Source organism: Octopus bimaculoides, chromosome 5 (genome assembly GCF_046866305.1).
Source record: "Octopus bimaculoides isolate indiv1 chromosome 5, ASM4686630v1, whole genome shotgun sequence".
NCBI classification, from domain to species: Eukaryota; Metazoa; Mollusca; class Cephalopoda; order Octopoda; family Octopodidae; genus Octopus; species Octopus bimaculoides.
This window is the reverse complement of record NC_142932.1, coordinates 85926729-85946420: the sequence shown is the minus strand read 5'-3', so window position 1 is coordinate 85946420 and position 19692 is coordinate 85926729. Positions and strand designations below refer to the sequence as shown.

General features: G+C 30.8%; 1 protein-coding gene across 6 annotated transcripts in view; it reads right to left on the bottom strand.

Annotated features, from left to right (window-relative positions):
- Positions 1–19692, bottom strand: part of LOC106881289 (neuroglian) — a 139766-nt gene that overhangs the window by 70078 nt on the left and 49996 nt on the right. The gene's annotated exons all lie outside the window — the stretch shown is intronic.

Genomic DNA, 19692 nt, shown 5'->3' with positions numbered 1-19692 from the left:
TCATTATCAAATGTTTTTGGTATGTTTTTGCTCAGTACTGATATTAACTATTGTTGTAGTTTAACCCCAGTGCACCCAAGGCTAAATTTATTCTTTGTGCTCTTCTTTTTTTTTCTCTAAAATATGGGGATGAGTTAAAAGAGATTTAATTGCTAATTCTAGTAGGTTGAGGGGATGCATAGAGCAGGGGTTTTCAAACTGTGGTCCACGGACCACAGGGGTTCCGCAAGGACAAGACAGGGTGTCTGTGGACAGCAAATACTTTTTAAGGGCAATCTGATTTTATATATGTTTTTTAATCGAAATCTTTTAATTGACAATAAACCTATTTGTTAAATAAATAAATGTAAAGATATATGTTATTTTAAGCAAATATTTATGTATAAATTTCATAAGCGTTTATAAGGGGGTCCCTAAGGTAAAGCCTGAAATATAAAGGGGTCCGCAAGTCAAAAAGTTTGAAAACCCCTGGCATAGAGGCTTCTTGATTAGCTCTGACATAGTAGAATAGACCACCAAACTAGTCAGTCTTTTCAATATCTTAGGTACCAACTATTTCTTTTTTTCATTTAACAAGCTAAAGGAGTCTCAACAAAGCCACTCACATTAGTTAAAAATAGTAACCAAATCTCCCTTAAATTAAAATCCCACCATCTCAAACAAGTTAAGATACATGAGAAATATAGTATTCTAGACCCTTCTTTAAAAATAGCATTGTCATGTCTGGAGTATATCTGATTATAGTTGTGCCTAATCAGGACTAATTTGGAGCTAAACAAAAACATTTTTTTAATTACCTCTGATGATTTTACTATTTTTATTTAAACAAAGTATTCCATTTATTTTCACATGATTAAAAATGGTGAATATTTAGCAACAATAATTGAAAAATTGGTTAGGATTGTTGAGAGGAAGAGCATTTAGTCATAGAATCCTGCCTTAAATATATTTCTGTTCCAATCATAACTAACATGAAAAAACAGACATTAAAGAAAAGAATGAATAATTGTTTCTAAACTTGTTCAAGACATGGTGACAAGGTGAGAAATTTGTGGGGAGCAATTAGTTAATTTGATGCCAATAGTTGATTGGTATTTTATTTTATCAACCCCTGAAAGATGTAAAATAAAGTTAACCTGGTGTGATCTGAACTCAGAATGTAATGAAACAGAATATATTTTGTTTCATGCTGTTACTATTCTGCCAATCCACCATCTAAAACAGTAATAATTATTTCAAATATTGGCATAATGCTGGAAATCTGTGGGTGGAGTGGGAGGAGCAGTTAATTATGTTGACCCCCAGTACTTTATTTTATTGACTTTGGAAGGATGAAAGGCAAAAATGACCTCAGTAGGATTTGAATGCATAATAATAATAATAATAATAATAATAAAAAAACAGAAAGACTTTTTTTATACTTTAAAAATAGAAAGACACTTTTTTTTTTATTAAAGGTTCTGCTATTCTACCATCTTAACTCTTATAATAATTGTTATTTCTAATTTAGGCACAAGGCCAGTAATTTTGAAGGTGAGGTATTTAGTCAATTTCATTGACCCAGAGTTTGCTTGGTAGCTTATGCTATCAATCCAGGAGGGATGGAATGACAAGCAAAGTTAACTTCAGTAAGATTTATTAACCCTTTAGTATTTAAACCAGCTACATCCGGCCCAAATATCTTACTTGTTTTATGTTCAAACTGGTCTGAGCTGTCCTCTTACACCTAACCTACAATGTCAATCTGAAAATAAACAATTACACCACCAAAATCTCAAAGCCACAAAATAATGTATGGTTAATTCAAAATAGTGTGAATAGATAAGCATTACATTTGACAGAGTAATCTGAATACTAAAGGATTAAGTACTGAGGTTGATGTAATCAACTTGTCCCCTCCCCTCGACATTACTGGTCTTGTGCCACTATCATTACTATTGTGGAGATCCAGGAGAATGTTCTCTCGGATAATAATAATAATTATCCTTTCTACTAAAGGCACAAGGCCTGAAAATTTTGGGGCGGGGTCTAGTCGATTACATTGACCCCAGTGTTTCACTAGTACTTAATTTATTGACCCTGAAAGGATGAAAGGCAAAGTTGGCTTCGGAGGGATTTGAACTCAGAATGTAGCAGCAGATGAAATACTGCTAAGCATGTAGCCAAGTGTGCTAACAATTCTGCTAGCTCGCCTAAGGTAATAACAACAACAACAACAACAACCATTCTTATAACTATAGACATAAGGCCTGAAATTCAGAGTGGGGGAAAGTCGATTACATTGACTGCAATTCTTGACTGATACTTATTTTATCAATCCCAAAAAGATGAAGGAGAAAGTCAACCTTGGTAGAATTTGAACTCAGAATGTAAAGACATGAAATTCCACAAAGCATTTTGTCCAGCATGCCAACAATACTCCAGTTCACTGCCTTAATAATAATAATAATAATAATAATAATAATAATAATGATAATAATAATAATAATAAAAAGAATAGTAATTATTATTAAAGTAGCAAGCTATCAGAATCATTAGCATACCAGATAACATGCTTAGTGGCTTTCTTCTGGGTCTTTATGGTTTAAGTTCAAATTCCATCAGAGTCAACTTTGCTTTTCATCCTTTCAGGGTCAATAAAAATAAGTACCAGTCAAGCATTGACGATGATGTAATCAACTTACCCCAGCCTAAAATTGCTGGTCTTGTGCCAGAATTTGAAACCATTATTGTTATTATTTCATTTATCCTGACCTTTTAGCAACACCCAAATTCATAGCATGTTGTAGTAAGTAACTACCATCAGCTATGAAAATTAAAAAAATTATTTCTGAAGTTAGAAAATAACTTACACAAAAAAAACAAAAAAAAAACAAAACATTACAAATATTATAAACGATAACATATAGTATACATTTATCAAATTTGGATAAGATCATATTTCATGGGGAGGCATGAATACTGACATTTCAAGGAAAGTCCTTTGTCACAGAGAAAATAGCAAACTAAATTAGATTTTGTGAAACAAGAAGAATAAAACTAAATACTATGAACCATATTGTTGTCTAGCAATGTACAACTGAATTGACCATATTCAATAACAACTCAAAAACAGTTCAGAAGTATTAAGATCATACAATTTATTTTTCTTTATATATATGTTGGCTAATGAGAAGAAATATATGAACTGGCTTTAAAGAGGTAACTGAAATATTGGGTTTTATACATAAATTGTACACGACCTTTAAATATTAAGATTCTTTCCTTCTTTTTATTGCTTAGTTGTTGCAATATTTATGGAAAACCTAAACCACTAAATGACATTAATTTGCAAACTGTTTACTTATTACTATTTAATCTTTTCATTTTTATCTAGACATGGATCACTCTCTCTCTCTCTCTCTCTCTCTCTCTCTCTCTCTCTCTCTCTCTCTCACTCTCTCTCATACACAGTACAACAGAATTTTTGAAGGATTATTTAGAAATAATGTTTCAATGTGTTATATTTTTTTTAGAGTAAACTACCATGTTGCTCCTAATTTAGTGTTAAATCTTGGTACTAATTTTTTTCCCTTCATAATTTTAGCTTTGCCCCATGTAGAAGTTATACCTCAGTATTTTCAGTTAAAATCAAATATAAAATAGTGTGACTTATACACATGTAAATATGCTAAATGTTAGCAAGAAGAAAGTAATTAGCATTAAGATAACAGTGGGAGCCGATATATACAAGCAGTTAATAAATAGGCAAAAGTAATACTGTAAATGTTTATTATCAATATTTAAGTATATCTGCAGATTGGAGATGGTTCATATAGAAGAATGATAGTATAAACTGCATTAATGCAGGAGTACAGAGATTATATTTTCCTAATATGATAGGAATATAGGAAATAAGAAAGCAACATTTCGTTGTAGGTAACATATTGCCATGAACCTTTGTTTTTTGTGTTTAGTCTCTCTTAAAAATCAACTGAGACTGATAAAAAAATTCAATATATTAAAAATAATCAAATAAAGAATAAAAGAACTTTCTGGGCCAATTATTTACAAAAAAAAACAAAAAAAACAAAACAAAAAACAAAACAATTAATACTTGAATATACACTGGATATTATTAATTTAGAAAAAAATATGATTGAGTTATTTATTCTAAAAGTTTGTTGTAAAAATGAGAAAATATTGTTTTAGAAATAAAAAGAAAAGATTCTCATCTCATAGTTTGATTCTCATCTCACAGTTATAAAAAACTAGTTTGACATTGTTCTAGTGATATAATCAGCAACAGATGTTTTCCCCAAATCGCATCAAGAAGCTAAAGTCATTATATGAAGTATAATGCTTCATATTAGTCTTTTATTGTGACTGTCCAATATAAAAAGGTCTATCATGATAATGACAGTTTAAACATTTTTCAAGACTGCATTGTCATTTTATACAACCATGATAAAATTATACTAATTACTTTATAATCTATTATTGCAATAACTGTATGTATATTAGTTATTGCTAACTTTTTTATATCTTAAGCCATCTGACTAGACTTATCCGATATTATTTTTATTCCATATATCATGAAGGAGCTTCTAAGTATAGCAACCAAATCTCCCTCAAACCATATGCCACTATTTTCAAAGTATTATACTTTAAATGAAGATGGGATGGCTACAGTTTGAAGACCTCTGATCACAGGTCTGCTCACTGACTTAAACAGCAACATAATATAAAATAATGAATGACCTAATTATTTTGTTTTGAAATGGTTATGCTATTCATATCTTATAAAAAAAGAAAAACAATTCTAAATATTCTAGACTTATGAATAAATAAAGTTTAAATACAACATAAATTAGAATTGTAAAATAAAATTTTTCACTCAGATAAAGAAGGAATCAATGAGTTTATTTACCGTCATCGCCCTTTAAAAGATAAACACTAATTTTAAATGTATATTGTTGGTATTTTATTGATCCTTGAGAGATAGAATGAAGCATTAGTTGCCACCAAATTTCAACTCAGAGGTGAGAAGAATAAAACTAAATACACTAAACTACAATGTCTCACAATGTACTACCAAATTAGCCATGCTTGGTAACAACTCTAAAATAGTTTAAAATGTATTCATCTCATACAGTTTATCTTTATACATATGTTGGTTAATGCGTGGAAAGCTTTCTTCTGTTGTAAGAACATTTACTGTAGTCACAAATTTTATTCCAATATAGTGGACAGAAGAATCACAAGATTTTTGTGAGGAAAATATTTGCAGTTTTTGTTGGCTTAATTATCCATAAGCTACTTTAAGATATTGAATATTTTTTCTAACATGCTAACAAGTGTGTATGTGTGTATGTGCATATACATACATATGTATGAGTGTGTGTGTGTGTGTGTGTGTGTGTGTATACACATACACATGAGTTTGAAAGTGTATGTGTGTGTTTGTAATTTTAAATAATGATGCATATTTTGGAATAAACTTTAACTAATTGCATGTAAAATACCATTTTGAAGCACAAATTTTGGCTAGATGATTTATGCTTATGGTTTTCTTCCCACTGTTTATTCTTGTTTGAGTTCAAAAAGAAAAATGCAAATTAGTGGAAATTGTTCACTATACCAATCAAGCAATTTGCTCAGGGAACTGTCAACAAATGTAAAACTTAACTTTCCTTCCCAAAATTTTGTGGTAGAGATAAGAATCTTGGAGCTGAGGAAGATCACAAAGAACCTTCTGCAATTAACTACCAATTGAGAGTTATTATTGAAGTTGGCTCACACAAAATAATTTAGGAGGTTGCAGAACTAAATGTTCACCACTCAACACTTGTTTAACATTTGCACCACACTGGAAAGTGAGAAGAGTTTGATAAATAGGTGCTGGATACTGATTTATTTATTATTATTTTTTTCTTGGTGTAAAGTACTCAATTATGCACACATTGGAAGTATCAGAGAATCTAGTAATTATTAGTTTCATACCATGGTTTGACAATATTGGCTTCATTAGCCGTTATGAAAATCTGCTCCAGATCACTGTGACCAAATATCTGAACGTTAGAAACATTAGAGTGAAACCAAAGTATGAAAATAACAACAGGTACTAAACATATATGCAATAATCTATGTGACCCACCTACCACACAGAGTAAAACTATCTCAAAATAAAAAGAATTAATGTAGAGAAAAGGAGAGATTTTAAACTTGTAGAGGACATTCTCTCTTTTGGCAGTGGTACAATAAAATGTACCTAGTCCTTAATGTAAAGTGGTTGGTTATAGGAAAGGCATCCAGTTGTAAAAGTTACCCTGTATTTTATGTTGCTCTGTGTGTGCCAGATGACAAGGGACTGTAACAAGTGACAAGAGGCTTTGACCCATCCAATTCATGCTAGCATGTTAATATGAACATGATGATGATGATGATGATGATGATGATGATGTATGTGTGTATGTGCACTTGCGTGTGTGTATGAATATCATATAGATTGTGTTTGAGTTTGTATAGATTAAGAGTTGTATTTAAAATATAAACCATTTAGAAATCTGAATGTAAGCCTGATGATAGTGGGGATGTTATTGTTGTTGAACATACAGGTTGTTTTCATGCGTTTGTAGTTTCATGAAGATATAGTTTAAAGTGGTAGAATAATTTGTTTACGCTATCTAGTGACAACTGTTTTATTATGAAATGCTTTAGACATTTACTCTCCACTATTATAGGAATAATTCATTTTGATTGGGAATCAACAACATCTCAAATTGACTATAATATATGAAATCATTCATTAAAACTTATAACAGACAATTGAAATGAAGTGCCATCAAGTAAGGTACTGAAAGAATCAACATTTTTCTAGTTTAGAGTCTAAGAATCATTACTATAATTACTAACCAATCTACCCAATTTGGAAATACCATAGAGAATTCAGATTATTAGAACAAGGTCAGAAATATTATTACTTGTTTATTTAACATAAATTAGATAAAATATTTGAACGAATTACTTAATATTTACTTTTAAACATCTGAGATGAATTGTTATTGCAATTGTAATTTTCTAACCCAATTAACCTCATATTTGAGCATATATTGCATAATATATATATACAGCATTTTTATTTACAATGCATATATCTTCACTAGTTCAAAAAGACAAGACTCAATGTTGATTGAAACAAAGATTGTATGTGTGTGTAAGCATCTCTCTCTCTCTCTCTCTATATATATATATATCATCATCATCATCATCATCATCATTTAACGTCCGCTTTCCATGCTATCATGGGTTGGACGATTTGACTGAGGACTGGTGAAACCGGATGGCAACACCAGGCTCCAATCTAATTTGGCAGAGTTTCTACAGCTGGATGCCCTTCCTAACGCCAACCACTCAGAGAGTGTAGTAGGTAATTTTACGTGTCACCCGCATGAGGGCCAGTCAGGCGGTACTGGCAACGGCCACGCTCAAAATGGTGTCTTGATTTTGGTAAATTGATTTGCTCCTTAATTAGTTGGGCTATGACCCTCTCCGTAACTTTCATAACCTGATCTAACAGCTTGATGCCTCTGTAATTATTTGTATCTAAGGCGTCACCTTTACCTTTGTAGCAGTTGACTATGGTGCTGCTACACCAGTCATTGGGTATGACTCCTTCGTGTATCACCTGGTTTGTAATACGGGTGACTAGGCTGTAGCCAACACTGCCAGATATTTTGAGCATCTCTGCAGTGATTCCTGATGGGCCGGATATATATATAGGGTCATCCCATAAATAATGCAGTTTCTTTTATACTTCTTTTATTTTTCAAAATTAAGGTAAACAAAGTTCTTTTTTTTATCTAAAATATACTCTCCTTCATTTCCTACAATGCTCTTCCATCTATCTGGTAGACTTGCAATGCCTCTCTTCCAAAATTCACTTCTGCAGTACTACTCTGACCTTGTCTACAGAATTCCTAGTTTTTCCACCCAAATGATTTTGAAGACTGTGGAATAAATGATAATCAGATGGGGCAATGTCTGGTGAATATGGTGGGTGGGGCATCGTTTCCCATTCAAACTACTTCAGCCTTTGGAATGTCATCCTCGTTGTATGTGCCCAAGCATTATCCTGATGGAAGAACACTTTTCATCTTGAAACCAAAGATGGTCGTTTTTCTTCTAGCACTATTGTTGATGAATGGTTGAATGACCAAATCCAAGCTTTTCTGCTAGTTCTTCAACAGTTAAGATGGGATTTTGTTCCACCATGGTTTTCAGGACATCCTCGTCGAGCTCTACAAATCTTTCAGGATGAGGCTTGTCTTCTCAACTGTAGTTTTTGGAACCACCATTGACACTGGCTTATGCTTATTGTCCGATCCCCATATATTGCATTAATATTCCTTGTGTTGTTGCCTTTATTGAACTCATAAAGCAAAATATGTTCCTTTGTCACTTCCATTATAGCAGCTTTGAAAAAATGACTGTTAAAATCAAACTGCACTCTTCAAAAAACTTGCACTAAGAATAAGGACAAGGTAAAATTACTACCTGCTTTTATGGCAAGTTGATGCAGGTAGTTTAGCCCATCTCCCTCTGACTTTTAGTTCATGCAATTGAAAAAAAACACTTTATTTATGGGATATATATATATAGACAGTTTGTCTGTTGCTAATCTGAATCTTGCCTATGGATACACAGGGTCTTCAAACAAGAGGCTGACTTGAGCACCATAAAATATCAGCTATGGTGTTGAGTACTCTTTTTTCCATCAGTCAACATGAAATGTGTGTGTGTGTGTGTGTGTGTGAGAGAGAGAGAAAGAGAGAGAGAGAGAGAGAGAGAGAGAGAGAGAGAGAGAGAGAGAGAGAGAGAGAGTGAGAGTATATGCTTTGAAGATGCAGTGAATAGTCCTTAATTAACTATTGTCCCTTCTTACTATTTTTTTCCTGATGACAACCTATAGTCAAAAATTAGTCACATTAACAATATTTAAGATGGATTTCCTCTTCCCAGTCTCTAGAAATGATATCATGATAATGAATCAAACTTCAGTCCTTTAATGTTTTAAGCTTCTACAGGTTCACTTTCATTCTTTGATACTCACTCTCTAATCTTATCTTTGTAAAAGATTTTAATGAGTGTAATAATCATCGGAACACATGAGTTAAGATTTGTTTTGGTAAAAATCAAGAGATGATATGAAAGATGTCTATAACTTCATTTAAAGTCTTTGAACCTTTTCAATGAATATTTGCAAAATATGTGTTCAATTAATTTGACAGTTGAGGTTGATTTGAGTTGAATAAATCACTTATGTTTTTAGAAAGCCTAAAAAATTATTAAGTAGCTTATGTATGAATAAATAAAAAGAGTAAATAAATAGCTTAAAGTACAGATTTCTAAATAAACAATCACTTTGGAAGATCATGTAGACAGATAAAATCTGTACTTGGAATATTTATTTATCTCAATTAATGGATGAAACAGTGAACTACCAGGTTAAATGCTTTGCAAGATTCAATTTATATTTCATTGCCTGCCTCTGCCAAAACCAATAAAATAATACAGGACATACACTGGTATTGCTTAAACCGGCCACATTTCTCCCTATAAATTTGTATCATTTGAAGCAAGTAATATATTTCTCTTTTAGAGTTTTGAATGTAACCAATAAATTTGATAAAATTACAACACAATGTTTATATTGAATCATCTAGAGTTAGAAGTAACAGCTGTGCATCTTATAAAATATAAATAATTTAGTGTTTCTTTTCTTTGATTTGAACATTACTGAAATCTTGAGTTCTAATATACTTCCAATAATGCATAGATACAAGACTTAATTCTAGAAACATATAGACTGAATAAATATTTTTACTTCAATTCAAATTTTGGTACAGTAATTATTGTGAGAGATACAATATGAAAGAATTAGAATATTCCAATATATATTTGTCAATATCTTTTCAGAAAGCATACTTTTTGTCAGAGCATTAGTGCATAAAATTCTGTATCATTTACAGATATTCTAAATGTTGACAGGAAAACAATAGTCATTTCTATGTGCTAATAAAATATTTTCATTGTGTAAATAATTAAGCCACAATTTCCCTTTTGTTTTATTGTCTGTTCATTTGCATTTCATATAAAAAAATTTAGGTATGAACTTCACAGAAAGTAACAATTTTCTTTTTTTTACACAAGGGTGATTAGAATATTTTAACACTGATGACTAAATGTGTATTAGTATCAGTTACTACATCTACAAAATTAGTATATTATCTCATTTCAAATCAAGAAACATCCTAAATACAAGTGATAAAGGTTTTACAATTCATTGCTTTCATATTAGCCAACTTCTAGCAGCACTTAATCCAATAACTTAAAGAAACATCTGAACCAATTCTCCCAGATAAACCTATGGACTTGGAGCTTAAGGGAGTAGCAGAGCTTAAATCAGTAATCCACTAAATCCTATACAAAATTAATTAAAACCATATGGAATTCACTCCTTCCATGTTGAATGACACTAAAGTAGATTGACCTTGAAATGAAATTAAATTAAAAATGCTTAATTTATTTAAACATAATTAATTTTTTCCATATTTATAGTTTTTATGCTTTAAGTGTTAGAACAGCCAGTGATGTATTTTATTTCTCTGTATGGTGCATTATGTTGCTGTTTAGCTCCATGTCAACCTTGATCAAACAAAATTATACTAAAAGCAGTTTAGCCATGGTAGCCACTGCATCTTTTTTTTCTTTTTAAATTCAATTTTTAGGCTTGCTCTTTCTTGTTTATGATAGGTATGAAATAAGCAAGATTTAAATGTCATATTTTTGCAGATCAATAGAGCATGTAAAAACTCTCGTATTAACTTGCCTCATTGAGATAAACATTTTTTTTTGTTGATAAAATTTAAATCAAACTTAAGAAACAGCAATGATTTATATTCAACGAAATAATCATTTAGTGACTATCCTAACTAACTTACCCTTTTCAATAAGAGTAATATGAAATGAGCTAATCGAATTCTTTGCAGTGTAAGATAAAATTACTAATTTAAAGCTTTAAAGGTACATCTCCAGAATATTTACTCTGGAGATATTCCTTTAAAGCAAAAATATATATATATATACTTTTTTTCGCTTTTTAGATGAATGAAATGTAAAAAATAAAATAATGTTTTAATAGTTAGAAAGGAATATGAATCTAAACGTGGAACAGTTTATCAGAGCAATAAAAATAAAAAATAAAATATAATTTTTACATTTCTAAATAAATTTCAAAATTTGCAAAAGTAAAATAGAAAATAAGAATACCCATAGAAACACATTAATTTACAAATGGGAATTTTTAAAAGTACTAACTTCTAAGTCACTTGATAATTATCATTTTTAATGTCTACAGTAGCAAATAAACCTATTCATTACCAGTTTCACTTACTTAACTAACACTGTTTGGAAATGCTTGAATATAATATTTTCCTTCTAATGTGCAACTTTATGCCTATCAGACATACCATTATCTTTTAAGTGTCTATTATTTGTGCCAGTCTGTAATATTTTGTACCATTCCACTAATGTACAGTTCTGACATTAGATAGGTCAGTGTTAGCCATATAGTAAATGAAATACATTTTTAGAAAATCAGACATTGTTTCCTTACAAATATTACTAGATAATAATAAAATATATTTTGAAACATATATAACTTCTATTACTACACTGTTGTAGCAGTGGTTGTTATTGTTAATGATAGAAATCATTAACATATATATATAAAAGAATACAAAAAATGGGACAAGAATGCAACAGGCAACAACAAAACATCCAGACAGTTGGATGATACAAAAAGGGACATGAAAAAATGGACAGGTCATTTGGAGTTTTCTTTCGTCAGTTGAGTTCCAGATTATCTTTGCAGTTTCAGCTGGTTATACTCGAGCCTGCTCCAAGGAAAATCTAAGCTAAGAGCACTAGATTCCTTGGAAGAAAGCAGCGAATGTATACAAAAACAAGGGCAGAAAAAATGGAGAAATTGGTACACAAATACAAATGTAAACAACGGGACATTAACAACAGGTGTCTTCTGACTAAGGACGAATTAAATTAAGCTGGCGTGTGTGGAAGTGAAAGCTCACAGCAGGGACATAAGAGATGACAGGCATGGTAAGGAATATAGATGTTGCATGGATGGTAGTCAAACCAAGAAAGGAAGGTCAGGTTTGGTCGAACACCAGTCACATGGAAGGAGAAGAGAGAGGTAGAGGCAGAGGGATAGAAGAATTAGGGCGGGATGGAAAAAAAGAAAGAAAAGGGACAGAATGAAGTGAAAGAGGAGGGAAGGTGAGAATGAAGGGAAGGCCAGGATATGTGAGAGAAGTGTGGAAAGAACGTAGTAAGTGTGAAGGGGCTGAAAGAAAGAAAGAATGAAAGAATAAGAGAGTCGTACAAAATTTATATACACACACACATATATATATATATATACTTACATGTAAGAGACCAAAGGGTACATGCACCGCTATATGTATATAAAAAAGAAGACAAAAAATGGGACAAGAACGCAACAGGCGACAACAAAACATCCAGGCAGTTGGATGATACAAAAGGGGACATGAAAAAACAAGGACAGGTCATTCAGACTTTTCTTTCATATATATATATTCATGCATACATTCTCTTAATATTACTAAGGCAAAGCTGGCAGAATCGTTAGCATGTCAGAAAAAATGCCTAGTGACATTTCATCTGTCTTTATGTTCTGATATATTAAGACTGCTGTCTTCTCTTGGTTGTTATACTTATGTTTCAGCCATTGTATCCTCTGACCCTTATTTAAGTGCTCATCATATTTGGTACTAAAATTATGGAATTCAGAGAATGTTACCAAGTACAACAGGCACCTGAAGAAGATTAGGAACATTGTGATGATAACAGTGAAGATGAAGATAGTAGTCTGAATATATCAGTGTATAACAAAAAAAGAAATGCAGACAAGACAAGCATAATAGTGATTTCTTTCTTAGGCACAAGAAAGGGTTTCTTTTTGTTTAATCATAAATTGACATAATTTGACCACATTTCTTTTAATGAAATTCATTAAGTTTGAAAGATAGGTAAAACATGGATATTAGCAGAATTTCCTTCAAGCACAGTTAAATTCATCCCTTCAGGGGATACTGTAAAACAGATAATTATTTTATTAGCTTATAATGTGAAGTCCAAAAACTGTGATAGATTTGTATTCTATTAAAAGAAATAGATGTTTTTTAACTTCTTAATACCATGCTAACCACACTAATAAATTCCATAACCCTTTGCTTTTGAAGTGGTAGTTGTAAAGTTATCTCAGTGTGAACTTGTTGTAGTAGAATAACAAATAATAATGATTTTAAAGATGCACAGGGCTACAAGGGTAGGAGGGTATAATCAAGTAAATAAATCCTAGTAACTGACTGGTACTTATACATTGGCCTTTCACTGATGAAAAGGCAAAGCTGATCTTGGTAGAGTTTCAACTTTGAATGTAAAGAGAAGTAACTTAAATACCACAAAGTATTTTTTTCCTACTACTTTATCACTCTACTACCCTTTCATAATAAATAGTAACAAATTGAATACTACAAAAAGCAGCAGTCAAGTAAAGATTTTTTATGATAAATATTTTAAGATAACAGGAGAGGAAAAGCAACTAGTAGCTTATTGATTTGAGTCAACACAACACTGATTAACATTTATATTAGAAAAAACAGTATCCAAAAAAGTGAAAGAAAAACATCCACAAAGCTGTACCATTAAGTTCCTAATTATAAACTATCTCTGAAGATAATTCTAATTATGAATTATATGATAATTTGGCTATAAAATTCATCATCTTAAACATCAGTATGAAAGCAAACTTGACTCATTTCATAACAATTAGGAGTTCAAAAAAGGTTCAAAGAACCATTTCCTTTTGTATGATTAAATTAGTAATAATAATCACATTTTGAAAAAGAAATTTACCAACAAACTGTTTTATAGTTAGTTGATTGAAAGAGAGAGATAATTATAATGAATTGCAAAATGTAGACAAATATATGCAGACACTGATACGTATGAATTCAATAATTCTGTACTCCCCAATCAGAATTAGTGTACAGTTAAAATAGATAATAAATGAGCAAAAAATCCACAGTAATAAATATTAGTTTGTACTTTACAGCTAAATAACAATCAATTCTTTCTTATATGAACTTGTACATTGAGATCAAAAGATAAATTCTTAGACAACTTGATGTTTAAGATCAATGAATGATCTGACCATGAAAACTCATTGAAACAAGCTGTAGTAAGCTTAGCAATATTAGTCACTTATTATTTGATAACATTATTCCATTTATCAAGGTCAACAAGATTTGATTATATCCAAGGAAATGTCATTTACTGATAAGAAAATCTACCATTTTTTATCACTCTCTTTCTACATCTAGATTATAATTACTGTAATTCTAAATTATTTAGTTTTATCTCACTCTTACTTAGACATACTTCTCATATATTGCTTTTTTGTTACAGTTCCTGAATTATAAACCCTTTTCTAAATGCAATATCAAATTCATATCTAAAGAACTGCACCAAACATTATTTATGATTCAATCTCAACACGAATATAATCTCTAGGATCAAAAGAGGTTTATGTTGTCAAGACTCAATATTGTCAAGATATGTTGACTTGAGGAAATGTCTAATGTTTCAGTTAGTTCTTTTCTAAGGAACGGTTGTACTTCAATCATTAGATATTTATTATCCTTATGGCAATGTAATAATCTCAATCAATCATTCCACTATTTGAGGAGTGTCTAATAGTTCATTGACACTTGTCCTCTTCCTCACACTAGCAAGTAATGATAAATACATGAATAAATTAGAAGGCAGCAACTTGTCAGTTGTTAGAGCATTGGATAGAATGCCTTGCAGCATTTGTTTTGGTTCTCTGAGCTCTGACTTCAAATACCATTGATGTCAACTTTACTTTTCACACCTCCAAGCTTATTACAGCAATACTTGTAATAATGCTGGTGCCTGACAGAAGTGCCTATGATAACAAGCTGTATCAGCTTTAGCTTTTTTGTAAGACAACACTGGTGGTGTAGGGAGGGGAAGCATCTATGTTATTTCATGAAAACGTTACCCAGACCAGCACCTTCAAAAGAAACATGTTAGGTGTAGGTATCTTAGGGCTTTCATATGTCTTGTATGAGACATGTGGAGGCTTTGGATATGTAAATGCAATACCAAAATATTGCAAAAATGTCCTAACATGCTGCAAATACTACAAATTATCTGGGAATGTAAATAGAGACTGTTGGCTTATTAGAATAAAGCCTGCATTTACAACTTTACTTTAGCAATTATCTTAGACTATTTATCTGTAGATTATCATGAACTAGCAGTAATACCTGTTGTTGATTGGGTAATTACTCTTACTGTTTCTTGAGCTGAGAAGCTAGAAAAATGAGTATATCATATAGAAGAATAGCTTTACGGAATCCAGGTGACTGCGATGGCACTGAAAAGGCCACAGGTCAAGTGGAACATTCATTTGTCACTGTTCCTTTTGAGGTTTGACTAGGCAGTATGCTGACGGAAAATTGAAAAATTCAGTTTCAACGTGAATGAAGCTAGAAGAATAGCTATATCATATAGAAGAATAGCTTTACAGAATCCAGGTGACTGTGCGATGGCACTGAGAAGGCCACAGGTGAAATGGAAGACCCATTTGTCATAGTTTCTTTTGACATTTGAATAGGCCGTATGCCCAAGGAGAATTGAAAGATTCAGTTTTGAATCTGAACCAGGGTGAGACTATGATTACAGATTTAGGCTTACTCATCCTGTATGTATGTATTAAATAAGAGAAAAATATGTAATAATTGAAGTAGAAAAAAAAAATGGATTTCATATATAAACTTTTGTTTGTTCTTCAAGTTGCAATCCAGCAACTTTTAGTGTTTGGCCCTGACTTTTATTAATGCTTATAGCAAAAGAAAGTGGGATTGGAAACTTTAATGGCTTAGATTGGAATGGGACATTAGATGGTATACCTGGTATGCGAGGAATGAAGATGGTGTCACCTTTACCAAAATCAGTGAGAATATTTGTTTCAATGTAATTCCTCATAGGTTTGTGCACGATTAGTATCGTACCATTGCACAATTTTTGTTGAGACAAATTAGGCAATACCATAATAGGAAATATAGAAAAAGCATAATAGCTTCCCTTGAACCATTTACTTTCATTTTGGTGGACAAACAAATGAACAAACACACAAATGGACAGAATCTCTCTTCTATATATATAATATAATATAATATAATAATAGATAGATACATATACATAATAGTTTCCCTTGAACCATTTACTTTCATTTTGGTGGACAAACAAACGAACAAATACACAAACGGACAGAATCTCTCTTTTATATATATAGATAAGATATAAGATAAGATAAGAAGAAAAAGCATAAGTTTCCCTTGAACCATTTACTTTCATTTTGAAAGACAAACAAATGAACAAACACACAAACAGACAGAATCTCTCTTTTATAGATAAAGAGGTGAAAAATCGTGTTATCTGGTTAGAAAAACTAGTGGTTCCAGAAAGCCAAAATCCTTAAAAATTGAAGATACTTGAGCATTTCAAAATATGAATTCCTCGTAGAAAATATTGAAATAATTGTTTTTTTTACTGTTGGGAACATTTTTGGTATTAATTTAATGTAAGAGTTTCTATTTGCACATTTTGAAATCTGGTTTTTCAAATTTTATGGAAAATATTTCTATTCTGTATTAGTCATTAAATGATAAGTTTCATGAGTTTTAATTTGTTTTTAGTTCTCCTACCTTGATTTTTGAAGATGGGAATAATTGTGAAAGTTATTTAGACATACCTTGTGATTTTCTAATTTGTAAATTGTCAAGAATGACCAAACTTTCATTTAGATCTTCTGCTTAATATCATCAATTCATTAATATAAAATATTATCTACTTCTATTGATTGTCATTATCAGTAGTAACTGCATGTGAAAATCTCTTGTTTATCATCTTATAGATTTTCTATGCCAATCTCATTGTTATTCAGACTTGTAAATCTTTGGATCTTGAGTAACTTGTATTTCTCTAATTCTCATTTCATTGTTGTTGTTCCCTTTTGCAAGAAGTGTTTCTACTCTTAGTAGTTTCTTTCTTCAGACATCTGTCTTATAGAACCGCTTCTAGCTGCTCTGATGGATGTAATTTCAATTCTTTTAAATCTTGAGTTGATTTGTTTTTAGGGCAGTTTCTCATTTGATTCTCTCAATCACCGCCTTCTCTTTTGTAACTCTCAACAAACTTGATACTTGGGGCATGTTTTATTATTGGTTACTTGCCCTTTTGGGAGTGACTCCCAATGGAAATAAATAAAAATTCAAATTCATTTAATTTGAGATAAATAATAACTTGAACTATAAATTTTTATTATGGACTCATAGTTTTCAGTTTTTAATTTTGATGCATTTTCTCTATACTGATGACTGTAACAACCATTAACAGTAGTTAAAAAAATTATAAAGTGATGTAAATTATGTTTACACTTATTTTCATTATTATGTTTGATAAACTTTCAAAATGAATTGTTAATACATAATTTTTTGTAGGAATGCTATAAAAAAGCTTATTGATTAAAAGAAAAAATATATAATTTATATTTATTTATTTAGAGCAAATTAAATATATATAAAAGAAGCAAGTTTATTTATTATTGTGTTACAAAAGAATAAACAGCTCTTTTCCCTAAATCAATATCTTGACATTTTCAAAGCTATTTACAACAAGCTATATTGATATATTCTTAATTTATGTATAATTACTTTAGTTTTCAATGTGAGGAATTTCATTTCAATCATAAGTGAAACCAGCACAGTTTTTGCCAAGCTTTCCTTCATTCATTGGTTTAGATATTTTTACACAAAATATTTGAAATTGATTTCTTTACTTGTTTTTTCTGCATTTTATCTATTTAACATGTTCGATTCTTCAGGAATGTTGCACAAGAATCAGGAAACAGAAACGTAACCAGTAGCAACAGTGAAACAGTGTAGCAATTAAAAGTACTTTTATCTAAATTGCTCTTTCAAACTAAAGGATAATTTAAGAAAATGCTGACAAGCTTTTAAGCTTTTAAATATTTAAATATTCTATGAAATTAAATTATGCATGAAACAGAGAATTGATTTTAACATTTCTAAGCTTCAATACTATAATACATTTCAGGAAACAAAGGAACAGTTTCAGAATTTTAAACCATAAATTATGTAGTATAAAAATTTTGTCTAGTTGTAATCATTCTTTATCTCCAGTTCCTTTCATCAACCATTTCCTTCTTTCACTCCCTTGTATCCCTGACTTTTGACTTTCTCAACACTATCTACTCTCTCAGACTTTTCTATAATTCCTTCCCATTTATGTCTCAAATGACATTACCTCTCTTTTCTTCTTACAGCCAACTTTCCTCATTGCAATACAACATATTGAATTTTCTTATATGATATAAAGATAAAAGATTATACCAAAGTATATAAAGTCAATTGATTAAACTAAGCTAAGTTTAGCCACTTCTACCATGGAATATTGTGATTGAGGATCAATTTCTCAAACTGCTCTTTAATCACTATTCAAGTTTCACTCTACTGATATCATTTTCACAATTTAACTCTTCTTCAATGAAATATTAATCATATTCCTTTTCCCTTCTTTCTTGACATGGGTCTGCAGACAATAAAGGAAGAGTTACTATTCATACAAACAGTCTTGTTTGTTTGGTATCTTCTATGAAAGCATGCCTGGGTTGTTTGTTATCTGATAGACTCAGGGAAACAGGTGAGGGTTGGCAACAGGAGGTATCTGGCCAAAGAAAAAAAAACTGCCTCAATAAAATCTCATCTGACTCGTGTAAGCACGAAAAGGTAGATGTAAAATGATGATGAGGATGATGATGTTGATTATTTTGTAACCCAACTTATACTGAAGCAATACTTTTTAAATAATCCAAGCAACATTATAAAAAGCAAACAAGTTAAAAAATTACATTTAGCACCTTGTACCATCAATATATTTACTCATTAGACAACTTAGTATGTCTCAATTTTGTGTTCATAAATGCATTTAAAGGATCTTTATAACCAACAAACTGGTTTGAATTAACTGGAAAATGTCACCTTGCTTAAGGTATTCTTGATAACTTGATCTCTTCAAGTGAATCATTTTCATTTTAGTAACAATAAAACTGTTATATTATTGATAAAAAAAACTGAAGGCATCAATATTTTAAAATATTTTTTTAAATGTATAGTTCAAAGAGAAAACTAAATATACATAAAACTGTATAACTGCCAATATTTGCTAAACTGGCGCCATCATTTCTGTAGGTATCCTTGTATCCCATATTTATTTTACTTTTCTCATGTGAATTTTACCATAAGTGAAATTATATCCTAAGTAGTTTTCACTTGTCAATCATGTCATTAAAGTACTTTAGTTAAATACTTTCTAAAGCCTTGATAAATTCATAATATTAGTATTTATCATTGTTCTTTTTTAATTTTGAAATCTTAATTGAAGTGATTAAACAACACAAGGGCTACATTAGAATATCAAATATTAAATCCACTCAGTTAT